The sequence below is a fragment of the Spermophilus citellus genome, assembly GCF_964194105.1.
Source record: "Spermophilus citellus genome assembly, chromosome: 1".
NCBI lineage: Eukaryota > Metazoa > Chordata > Mammalia > Rodentia > Sciuridae > Spermophilus > Spermophilus citellus.
In genome coordinates this window covers 251,662,327-251,675,402 of record NC_138182.1, presented here as the reverse complement: position 1 = coordinate 251,675,402, position 13,076 = coordinate 251,662,327, and the positions used below count along the sequence as shown (strand labels likewise).

The 13,076-nt window shown below is 41.3% G+C and overlaps 1 protein-coding gene and 1 long non-coding RNA gene across 2 annotated transcripts in view; one reads left to right on the top strand and one right to left on the bottom strand.

Moving 5' to 3' along the window:
* Window positions 1–5,021: 5,021 nt before the first annotated feature.
* On the bottom strand, window positions 5,022–8,158 carry LOC308648079. Its single transcript, XR_014021775.1, has 2 exons — window positions 8,020–8,158; window positions 5,022–5,138 (listed from the first exon to the last, which is right to left on the bottom strand). It is a non-coding gene; the product is annotated as an uncharacterized lncRNA (long non-coding RNA).
* A 341-nt stretch (window positions 8,159–8,499) lies between these two features.
* NIM1K (NIM1 serine/threonine protein kinase) overlaps window positions 8,500–13,076 on the top strand; it is a 65,456-nt gene continuing 60,879 nt past the window's right edge. The window contains exon 1 of the mRNA XM_081292764.1: window positions 8,500–8,639. The gene's annotated coding sequence lies outside the window, so the exon portion shown is untranslated. The remainder of the gene's footprint in view (window positions 8,640–13,076) is intronic.

Below are 13,076 nucleotides of genomic sequence, written 5' to 3'. Positions count from 1 at the left end.
AATTACCACTGGTTATAAGCCTTATGTTGAATAGCACTTAGTAATTTGCAAAGCATAATCTTTTTTTTTTCAGTCTTTGTTTATTTTTACATGGTGCTGAGGATCAAACCCAGTGCCTTGCATGTGTGAGGCAAGTGCTCTGCCACTGAGCCACAAAACCCCAGCCCTCTAAGATGTTTGACTACTTCATTTCTACTGGCATTTTAAGTCTGCACTGTGGTAGTTGAACAGTAGAGTGTGCAATAATCTCTGCGCTCTGGTTTGAACAGCAATTCTCAGACACCAATTGGTTGCCCAACAATTCAATTCTGAGGCTACCCAGATTGAAAGCAGACACCCAATGTTAAATGCTCAGTATCACACCAGTGTCCCCACTTCAAGCACAGCCACGAATGGCGTCAACAAGCTACCAGCAGTCATGCTCACCCAATTACAAATTTGGGGTTCCCATAATCCTTAACCCTCAAAGTTTGATAATGCCTTAGAACAACTCAGTACTAAGGAAAGCACTATACTTAAATCACTGTTTTCTTTAAAAAAAAAAAAAATCCAGGAACAATCAAATGGGCAAGATGCATAAGTATAGTGGGGGTGCAAAGCAGGAGATCAGAGTTTTTCCGTTCTTTCCTGGTTTGCCACTTTCCCAATACAATGATGTATTAATTTGTGAGTTTTCATTATCTAGGCTGATTAGATCATTGTTGGTTGGTTACTGAGCACCTTCCCAGCCCCTTGGCTCTTCTGGAGGTATCAGAGTGGAGCTGATAGTTACAGCCCTCTACTCAAAATTGATTCTTCTTTTGATCCATCCTCATCTTGAAGCTGCCTAGGAGTTCCCTTCCAGTAGTTTATTAACATAAACTGGGATTGGGATTGTGGCTCAGCGGTAGAGCAGTGACTGAAAATTTAGCCTGATTTTGTTTGTTAGAGAAAATAGAGCTTTGAAATCATTAACACTAACCGTTGTGTTAATTACATCCAGAGAGGGACAGGCTAAATCTTTTTCATGTGTAATGCACTGAGCTGTCCTATAGCTCTTAAATTTGTCATAAAGGATTCAAAGGGAAACAGCAGAATTAAAACTTATCAAAACTTTTTCATTACCATTAATGAGATCTTTAAAGCTAGAGGCTTAGGAGTATATTACTTTAAAACCATGAGTGCAGATAATGTCATAAGTATAGACTAAATAGGATATTTTGAAATTCTACTGTGTCCTATAAACTGTTCCATTAATCCTTATTGACATAGTAAGTGGGACAACATGATAAACTGATTCTTTTTCTCCTTGTCTTCTTACAACCTAATATGACATAAATATTCAACTAAAGTAATCCCTACCTTGATATTTCTACCAGAATGTAGCCTGGGGAAGAAAAACTTTGAGATAGGAATTTAGAGATACAGAGAGAACAGAATTTCAAGAGAAACACCCGTACACCATTGGAATGCAGAACAACTTAGAAGTAACCTAGTGTACCCTGTGTGCTTGTCTTTGGCTTGCCAGCTGATGAGAAAGTACTAGAACCACAAGATAACCATGAGGCATCTGGACAAACCACTCCTTTAGAGAATGTGCCATTAAAGACTTTGGTAACTGAGAATGACCTTAGTCTCATTATAATAGCAAGACACAACCCTAGGTAGAGATTTAATACCCCAGGTGGGTGGAGATGCATGATTATAACATGCAAGAACAATGTCCAAGTGCAAGGAAAATTAGCACAAAAGTATGTAACCTGGTCGTGACTTCACTCTATTTTGGTCCCCTAACTACTATTCCTCTATAAATGTTAAAAGCCCAGAATAGGTGAACAAGAATCTGAGATTGCCCACATTCTCATTCTGAACATGTACTTTCTACAATAAATCTCTTTCTCGACTTTGGACCTGTCAGTCCTTAAATTCTTCTCTGTGAGGTGGTCAAAAAAATGAAGGGTCAGAGTAGAGGTGTCCTCCACTCCTGGAGACCTCCACAAACTCCCAGTCAGTGACTATTTCATTCAACATTATAGCTATCATTTATGAATTATGTAGTGTACACTTTTAGTTATCTCAACTACTCCATGAGGTCACTTTGTTATTTTCTCAAATTTTGTAAATGAAGGAACTTGAGGAAGGGGAGGAGAAACAGTAGGTAAGAGTGGAACCAGTATTTGAACTGAGGTTAGCTGGACTCCTTATGCCCCACCCCCACACTACAGACTATGCTCCTGATACAAAATAGAATTCTCTCTCTAAGAGAGGTCTTTGAAATTGACATTGGATTGCATAAAGCATAGGGTGTTAGATATTCATTGCTGTGACAAAATACCTGAGAAAACCAACCTAAAGGAGGAATTTATTTTGGCTCAGTTTCAGTTCATGGTCTCTTTACCCTTTCACTTTGGACCTTTGGTGAGGCAGAACATCATGACAGAGCAAGTAGTGGGGCAGAACTGCTCACTTCATAGCAGCTGGGAACAGAAGGAGAGAAGAAGGGAAAAGAGGCAGAGAAGCAAATGGACAAAATACACCCTTCAGAGGCTTGCCCCCAGATCTACTTCCTCCAATGGAGCCCCAGTACCCAAAGATCCCACCCTCTCTCAACAGCACCACAAACTGGCAACCAAGCCTTGGTCAAATACACAAATTTTAGAGGAACTTTAGATTCAAATCATAACACATAAGATAGACGTCCACTTTCTTTTTGGAATCTATACCAGCCCTTGATGGGATTGGGAGTGGAGGAGATAAGAGATGAGGAAAGATGGCAAGATAAATGCAGCATATCATCTTTTAATACCTCTCTTCCCTGAGGCAACACATATATGTAACAGAGCCACTTTTGTGAATTGTCCTTTGCAGAGTTATTACCCCTCTCTTTCCATGTCATTGTAAACTCAAAAACAGTGCCTAAATGATTAAGATGTTAACTGCTAAAGAATTTTTGCTCAGATTTATAGAATCCAGAACATCTGGTGACTTTTCCATTATATGAGAATGTGTAAGATGATGCTTACCTTGCAGAAAAGTAATGCATTTGTCTAAAGACTTACAGAAACAAGCACCTGAAGGTGAAGGTTGACTTTGATGTTCTGGCCAAGGGGCAGGGGAGCACACTCCCTATATGATAAAGACCCTGCTCAGCCTTCCTGCCCACTCTCACTCTGCACCTCCTTTCTCTCCCTAAAAACGCCCATTCATGTATCTGACTTTCCCAAGTTGGTCTTCTTTGGGAGGACAATAGCACCCCCCACCCCGCCCACCCACACACACATCCTCTTGGTACAAACCTGGTGTCCTTCTCACGGATTCTTGTCTCTCCACAGTTCTCCAACTTTAGCAGATTATCAGAATCTTGTAAATACTTTGCTGGACCCCATACTCAGACCTGCTGATTTTGTTGTTCTGGGTTAGGGCCCTGGAATATGCATTTCTAACAAGCTCCCAAGTAATACTGATGCTGTTAGTCCTGAGACCACACTGGGAGAACGAACAGAGGGCACCTCAAGGAAGTTCAATGGATTGGCCAGTAGAACCGTTTTTATTTTTGTGGTGTTGGGGATAAACCCGAGGGCCTTGTGCACACTAGGCAAGCATTCTACCAACTGGCCTATATTCCCAGCCCTGGAATGGACCTTTCTGAGGGCCTCTTCTTTTCATAAATCAGCCAGGTGTTGTTATAGAAACATTTTCTTTGTTACCTATTGTTTAAGTTAGCCTCTGTGATGGCTGGACTGAGACAAGTTTTAGGTTGTATTTTTTTTTGTAATTTTTTTTTTAGTTGTAAATGAACACAATACCTTTATTTATTTGTTTGTTTCTTTGTTTTTATATGGTGCTGAGGATCAAACCCAGTGCCTCCCATGTGATAGGTGAGTACTCTACCACTGAACCACAACCCCAGCCTCGGAGTTTTGGGTTTTTTAGTATCAAACAAGAACATTCTACTTATTCTCAGTAGCTAAATGTTTTTATGTTTGAAATGAAAATGCCACAAAGATGAAATGCTAGAGAACAATAAAACACAAAGAACCCCCCAAATCAGACTAATTAACCAGGTTTACTTTAGCTTCTTCTGGGTAACTCAAATATACTTTAGACACAAAACGTTAACCAATACTTTCCAAGAGGCAGGTATGAATTGAGTTCACTTAGGGAAACAGTTGATTACTCACTCTGGTTTAGAGGCCTGGTAGATCAGCTGTATTAGAAGAATAATCGTGTTATGTGAAACAATAGTTATCTAAGTCACATATGACTTCAGATACTACTAGGAAATAATACAGAAAGTAATACAGGTTTAGAACCTTAGTCTAAGTGAAATAGTGCTTTTTTCAAATGAAAGTAATTTGATTAAAAAAATAATAGGTAACTTTGTTAAGTATCAATGGACCTAGAGGCTTCAGCTGTTCTTCATTGTCCAGTTGAAAATAATAACCAAACGCCATTCATAAGAAACTTTCACAGTCATTGCTATACATGACTTCACATTCAAGAAAAGTTTGGAGAGCTGGGCATGGTGTTGCACAACTATAATCACAGGGACTCAGAGGCTGAGGCAGGAGGATCACAAGTTCAAGGCCAGACTCTGCAATTTAGTGAGACCTTGTCTCAAAACAAAAAAATTAAAAGGACTGGGGACTGATGTAGCTCAGAAATAGAGCATCCCTGGATTCATACTCCAGTACCACAAAAACAACAAACAAACAAAAATACTCAGAATATCAATAGAATTTAAGCTGAGTGGTAGAGGGAGAGGTATTGGCCCCTCACTCAAGTCACTAAATTTTGCAACCTTTTTTTCATTTTCCTTTTGTTGTTGTTAAATTAGACCTTCTAAAGTAAAATAATTACTTAGTTTAGAATAAGTAAGTTTAAAAAAGCACACAAAATCCATTAATCAGAAATAACTATTATTAACATTAGATGGATGTCATTCCAGATATCTATCTACACACACACACACACACACACACACACCAGAGAGAGAGAGAGAGAGAGAGAGAAAGACTGATTTTACAAACAGGACTACCATGCTAGTTTTAATTCTTTCTGTTTAATTTTGCTAGAATTTAACAGAAAGAAGAAAGAAAGCAGAAAAACTTCAGATAAATGTTTCTTCATCACAGGAAATATTAGTTCCTAAAAGGTTCCTGTAAAGTTAAGGAAAAAGGATTTTAGTAAACACTAGTTGTAAATAAGCGATTCCATTTTAAACTATCAATTATCCCAACCTGTGAAAATGCTGAAATTGGCCCATTCATACTCCCACCTCTGGGTTTGTTAGTTATAGTTGCATTCTCTAGAAGAAAAAGTTGGCTACGATCTACATATTGTGGGGTCGGGCTCCAAATTCCTTAATAGGACACCCATAGCCCAAGAGTTAATAACAAGAATAAACAAATGGGACTTACTTAAACTAAAAAGTTTTTTCTCAGCAAGAGAAACAATAAAAGAGGTAAATAGAGAGCCTACATCCTAGGAACAAATTTTTACCCCCCACACCTCAGATAGAGCCCTAATATCCAGAATGTACAAAGAACTCAAAAAATTAAACAATAAGATAACAAATAACCCAATCAACAAATGGGCCCAGGACCTGAACAGACACTTCTCAGAGGAGGACATACAATCAATCAACAAGTACATGAAAAAATGCTCACCATCTCTAGCAATCAGAGAAATGCAAATCAAAACCACCCTAAGATACCATCTCACTCCAGTAAGATTGGCAGCCATTATGAAGTCAAACAACAATAAGTGTTGGCGGGGATGTGGAGAAAAGGGTACACTTGTACACTGCTGGTGGGGCTGCAAAATGGTGAGGCCAATTTGGAAAGCAGTATGGAGATTCCTGGGAAAGCTGGGAATGGATCCACCATTTGACCCAGCTATCGCACTTCTCGGACTATTCCCTGAGGACCTTAAAAGAGCGCACTATAGGGATACGGCTACATCAATGATTATAGGGGCACAATTCACAATAGCTAGACTGTGGAACCAACCTAGATGCCCCTCAATAGATGAATGGATAAAAAAAATGTGGCATCTATACACAATGGAGTATTATGCAGCACTAAGAAATGACAAAATCATAGAATTTGCAGGGAAATGGATGGCATTAGAGCAGATTATGCTAAGCGAAGCTAGCCAAGCCCTAAAAAACAAATGCCAAATGTCTGCTTTGATATAAAGAGAGCAACTAAGAACAGAACAGGAAGGAAGAGCATGAGGAAAAGACTAGAGTAAACAAAGACGAATGGGGGGAGAGAAACGGAGAAAGAAGGGAAAGCATACGGAAATGGTAGGAGACCTTCAATGATACATAAAATTATAAGAGGTCATGAGGGGCAAGGGGGAGGGAAAAAAAAGGGAGAGAATTGAACAACGGCAGGGGAGGTAGAGAGGGAAGATGGGAGGGGAGGGGAGGGGAGGGGGGATAGTAGGGGATAGGAAAGGTAGCAGAATACAACAGTCACTAATATGGCATTATGTAAAAATGTGAATATGTAACAGATGTGATTCTGCAATCTGTATTTGGGGTGAAAATGGGAGTTCAAAACCCAATTTGAGTCAAATGTATGAAAGATGATATATCATGAGCTATGTAATACTTTAAATAATCAATAAAAAATAAAAATATAGTTGCATTCTCAAGGTTTATAAAGGTAACATAGAGGTTAAACAGCTTTGGGGAGAATTAGTGAAACAGAAAATAGATCTGAAGTCATTACCTAGAATGTAGCAGAAAAGGTAAATGTGCAGGGGCAGGATCCTGAAACCAGGTCTGGCAAATTGACTTCAGGAGACATGATTTCTAATGCAGTTTTAATTTTTCCTTGTTTTTTTGTGGGCATTATGTGAAAGCCAGTGCACAGAGACGACATCAAATTGGGATTTTTTGAGGTTCTTGGTTTCTAGGCAATTTCCCTATAGAATTTTATCCTGTGTATTGTCATGTTGTAGGATTCAAGGGATATTCCATGTCTTTTTAAAAATGCAATATTTTGCATTGTATTTTATTGCCTTTATAAAGAAAATGGGCACGTACTATTTTAAAGATTATTCTTTTAAAAATAACTCTTGTCTTTTCCTTAAAAACAAATATTTCTCATACAGAATACTTATCCTACATAATTATTGTCATAAACCAAGGAAGCAATTGTTTAAAGTTCTTTTGGTTTTCCTGCCAATGGCCAGTGCATGGAGCTGTCCAAGGTTTTATTCCTTGCCCTGCCTGTTCCTGACCCCTGTAATCGTCACACAGAGAGGTAGCAGAGATGTGTAGCAAGGATGAGGACCATCTCTAGAGTCACATGACCTGGGTTTCTGTCCCTGCACCAGAATTCTACAGCTGTGTGACCTTGAGCAAGTCATATGACCTCTTTAGGCCTCAGTTTCCTCATCTGTCAAAACAGGATGGTAATAACAGAACCTAAATCATAGATATTGTGAGTACCTAATGAACTGTTTTTTGTAAAACAGTGCCTAACAAGTAGCCGCCATCATCATCATCATCTTTGTATATCCCTCAATTTCTACCATAAAAGAATTTTGGACAGGTTATTTTTCTCCTCCTCATTTTTGTTCTTGTACATATTGCCCTGGAAATGATGAATACAGGATAGGTAGCATGAGGAGGTGGAAAGATTGCTCACAGAGCTATAACTTAGGGTGTCTACTCCTGGCTCTGCCCTAACTAGCTGTGTGACTCTTGCTAAATCAACTGACCTCTTTGAACTCAGCTCCTCCACTGTAAAATAGAGGGCTTACATGTCAATAAATACCTTCTACGCTTAGCATTCTGTGAATTGAATTCCCAGCTCTACACTCAGTGCAGCGACCTGTTTCCTTGTTTGTAAACTGGAAAAATAATATTTGGCACCTAATATTAGAGGATCACAGCTGGGAGTAGGCAAGGTTTTAGGGAGACTCCAAAGTGGCACCACGAGGCCCAGGCCCCATGTATGCCAGGAAGCCAGGCAGAGGGGTGGCATTAGTATTTCTGCAGAGACTAAACCTTGCCAGACTCACCCGTAGAAGCTGTCACAATACTTTGCCAGAAACTCCCGATCGGTTGGGAGGATTACCGTGTTGCGGTCTTCCAAAGACACCAAAAGCCTCGCTCTAGAGCTGACGCGGCTCCGCTCACGTTAAATTGATACGACCTTTGTCAACCCTCCGGCTGCTATGCCGCTTCCCATTCACTCTCTAGGAGGAATCCTCTCTACAGCAGGCCCGAATCCCCTCCCGGAGCGTCTGCAATGGGTGTCCCTGCGCCGCACGCCCTCCTCTTTCCCGCCCCTCCCTCCTGGCTGCCATAGAAACCCGCCTGCCAGGTCCAGGCCCGCGTCCCGGCGCCCCGCCGGCCCTCCTTTACCCGTCCCTGGGCCGGCCCCTAGCTCGGGATTGGTCCTTCGGGAAACGCTGAAGGGGCTTCGGCCCCCGCGGCCCAGCTGGGGCCAATAGGCGCGGTTTGCTGGGCTGAGTGTGTCAAGTTGGCCGCCCGTGACAGCTCGCGGAGCCTCGCGCGCGACCGCGACGCCCGCGCGCTGGGACACCCCTGCGCACCCGTCCCTGCCCCAGCACCGGCCACCCCGCGCTCCTAGCCCCGCACCGCGCAGCAAAGCCAGGTAACCGGCCTCCAGACTGAGGTAAGCGAGGGGCGGCGGGCTTGTCGCCAGCCCCCCTACCCCTGCCTGCCTGTCTGCCCGGCTGCAGACCTGGCTGGCTGCACTGGGGACACCTCTCCTCCCCGAGACCTCTAAGAGAAAGAGAGACACACGTTGGGGACTAGTGTGGCAGTGAAGTGGGGTCAGGAGAAGGTTGGGCTCTCCTTGGGGCGTCCTCATTCCTCCTCCCTCGGATGGATCAGCGCGCAAGAGGAGAGGGAGTGCTCGCGCGTCTGTGCCCCAGTCCTATAAGGCGCCCTTGTCTGTATGCGCGTCTGAGCACCGCTGTCTGTGCGGTGCTGGCACAGCTGAGCGTGTGCACCCGCAAATCCGTTAGTTTGTAACAGGTCTGGGGACCTGTGTGACCTCCCCACGGGCGCAAGCCAGGCTGGAGGTGGACATCGCTCCCGCCACACCCGGCATCACGACTCTCCCTAGTGAAAGGTGCTTCTTCTGGAAGACCGAGCAAAGTTAGGAGGAGCCTCTACTACCTTCCCGAATAGCCCTCCAGGAATTGTAGGACATCGAGGACTGGCGATGCCACCAAGAAAAAATCCCAATGGGGGTTTTTAAAAAGCCGATTTCTGATGAGCTTCCGCATGCTATCTGGGCAGATGGAGAGGTCAAGGCAATCGCTAAAGATGCTTTTAGCGCAACCGAGATTCAGCCATCTGTACTTTTTCCCCCTTCGCTCCTTTCCTCTTCCCCTCTCCCCCTCTTTTCTTCCCTCATCCCCATTCCCATCCAAGCCCCACTCTCCCCCTTTCTCGGTCTCCGCGTTTGCGTCCTCCCAGAGTTTAATGGACAAGAGGGCTCTATGTTAGACCCACCCTCCCCCACCCCATTCCTCACCCCGTTTCAAAATAAGAGCGAATGAATCATATTCTAAGCTCTCAGCCGTGTAATGCAAACAAGTTTGGATATTAAACAAATCGCGTTTGCACTCCAGGCCACGGGAATCCAAAAGGGAAACAAACAAAACCAGCCGAAATTTTTTGTTCCGAGATTTCAAACGGGACTCTAAAGCGAGTATTTGTTTATGGTAACAGGGTTTTTAAAAAATATTTGAAAAATATGTATCGCACAAGCTTGCATCATCAACATTCAATGTGATTCACAGAAGCGTTTCAAAAGATGGTTTCTGTTAGTGTTGCAAAAGCCCTTCTAATTTTGGTTGTCATGGTAACTGAAGAAGTCGCCCCACACTATTGAGAAGCTGCCTGGCTGAAACTAGGAACCATTCTTGAGGGGAACTCTTTACGGCCCCTTAGGTCACCATGATAATAATTGGGTTTATAAAAAAGATACTTCTTTCTTTTCCTTAAAGTACCTAAATGCCAAGGCATGTTTTTTGTGGTTTTTAATTTTTTTGTTGTTTTTTTCAGAGTTTACAGTTTGTTCAACACATCTTCTGTCTCAGACAAATGAGAGTAAACACTGCCCCCCAGCAAGTCAAATGGCCCAAACGTCCCTGTGGTCCCAGCTCTCTTCCCACACTCACTGCACTAACAGGACAGAGGAGAGCTTTTGATGTTCAGGGAATCCTGGCCTGCTACCAGATCGCCCTCTCCATTTAGCATTTAAATTTGGAATCCTAATTAGCTTTCTAATTAGGAGATGGAATGTGGGTGGGGGGTCCTCTGAGAGGCTATTTGGGAAAAAGCAAGGCCAGCTCTCCATGAAGTAGTAGTTGGTGTGCTGTTGAATTTGCTTAGGAAAGTCCACATGGGTTTATTTTTGGCTGCACCACTGTTAAGTGGTAAGTCGGGAAAAACCTCCAGAGAGGCCTCCTTCTGTGTTAGGAAAAAATATGGCTTGGAGATTTGGTTTGAGGTGTGTGCTTTTTTTTCTCTCTAATAAACAAACTACTCTTAAAATAAAGGATGGTTTGTATGAAATCTAAATTACCCAGTGAAAACTATGGATAGGCCATAGAGCACTTTATGTCTTATTTTTTTATCATTTTTTAGCTGTTGATGGACTTTATTTTGTTTATTTATATGTGGTGCTGAGAAAGGAACCCAGTGCCTCACACAGGCTAGGCAAGAGCCCTTCCACTGAGCTACAATCCCAGCCTACTTTATGTCTTGTTTAACCTTAGGTTTTTAGTTAGGAAGACTTAATTAAGGACAAGCAGTGGTACCATTTCAAACACTTGCATCAGCAAATATTGGTGTCTTTAAAGAGCCACAATTCTTTTCATTCACCCAATTTCTGAGCTGAGTTCCTATAAATTAGTTAGATAAAATCTACTGACTTATTATAGATGATGACGTAACTCCCTTACTTCATTTTTTGCAGTATAATTTTGGAAGAAAATCAACCAGATCCCCATTTGCAAAGCTCTTTATTTCTTTATTTTTTATTTTCTACTTCTTATTTGTTCTCTTTAGTTATACATGATAGCAGAATGCATTTTGATTCATTGTACTCAAATGGAGCACAACTTTTCATTTCTCTGCATTGTATCATTGCAGATACACAATGCGGTCTTCCAAAGACACCACATGTGCAGTTATACATGTACCTAGGGTAATGTTGTCCATCTCATTCCACCATCTTTTCTACCCGCTTCATTCCTTCCCCTTTGCCCAATCAAAGTTTCTCCATTCTCCCCCTGACCCTCCTCTTATGGGTCAGCATCCACTTATCAGAGAGAACAGTCAGCCTTTGGTTTTTTGTGACTGGCTTATTTCGCTTACCATGATATATTCCAACTCCATCCATTTACCTGCAAATGCCATAATTTTATTCTCTTTTAATGCTGAGTAATATTCCATTGTGTATATGAACCACAGTTTCTTTATCCATTCATCTGTTGAAGGGCATCAACAGGTTGGTTCCACAGTTTAGCTATTGTGAATTGAGCTGCTGTGAACATTGATGTGGCTGCATCACTATAGTATGCTCCTTTGGGTATAGACCCAGGAGTGGGATAGCTGGGTCAAATGGTGGTTCCATTCTAAGTTTTCTAAGGAATCTCCATGCTGCTTTCCATAATGGTTGCATTAATTTGCAGTGCCACCAGCAGTGTATGAGTGCACCTTTTTCTCCACATCCTCGCCACCAAAAGTAGTAGAAGAAAGGAAATAATGAAAATCAGGGCTGAAATCAATGAAATTGAAACAAAAGAAACAATTGAAAAAACTGACAAAGCAAAAAGCTGATTCTTTGAAAAAATAAATAAAATTGATAAGTCCTTAGCCACCCTAATGAAAAGAAGGGGAGAGAAAACTCAAATTACTAAAATTCATGATGAAAAAGGAAATATCACGACAGATACAATGGAAATACAGAATATAATTAGAAGCTATTTTGAAAATTTATACTCCAATAAAATAGAAAATATCGAAGACACCGACAAATTTCTTGAGAAATATGAGCTGCCCAAACTGAATCAGGAAGACATACACAATATTTATACAGATCTATTTTGAGAAATGAAGTAGAAGATGCCATCAAAAGCCTACCAACCAAGAAAAGCCCAATACCAGACGTATTCTCATCCAAGTTCTACAAGAAGAATTAATACCTACAAAGAAGAATTAATACCTATATGCCTCAATTATTCCATGAAATAGAAAAGGAGGGAATCCTTCTAAACTCATTCTGTGAGGCAAGTTGTCACCTTGATACCTAAGCCAGACAAAGACACATCAAAGAAAGAAAACTTTAGACCAATATCCTTGATGAACATAAATGCAAAAACTCTCAATGAAATTTTGGCAAATTGCATACAAAAACATATTAAAAAATAGTGCACCATGATCAAATGGGATTCATCCCAGGGATGCAAGGTTGGTTCAACATACGGAAATCAATAAACATAATTCATCATATCAATAGACTTAAAGATAAAAATCATATGATCATCTCAATACATACAGGAAAAAGCATTTGGTAAAATACAACACCCTTTCATGTTTGGAACACTAGAAAAACTTGAGATAGTAGGAATATACCTCAACATTGTAAAAGCTATCTGTGCTAAGCCCAAGGCCAACATTATTCTAAATAGAGAAAAATTGGAGGCATTCTTGGAACAAGACAGGGATGCCCTCTCTTACCACTCCTATTCAACATAGTCCTTGAAACTCTAGCCAGAGCAATTAGATAGACATTAAAGGGATACAAATAGGGAAAAAAAAGAACTCAGAGCTCTATATTTAAATATGATGGGTGTGGGGCTGGGGCTGGGGCTCAGTGGTAGTATTCTTGCCTGGCATGTTTGAAGCAGTGGGTTCGATTCTCAGCACTGCATGCAAATAAATAAAATAAAGATCTATCATATATATATATATATGAATGAAATGGGTGTGAGAAAACTCAGAACATCTATCTTGGAGGAAGAGGACTAAAAGCTTCATAGGACTTTACCCAGAGCAGCCAAATTTCAACTAAGTTCAATTGGTTTCAGAT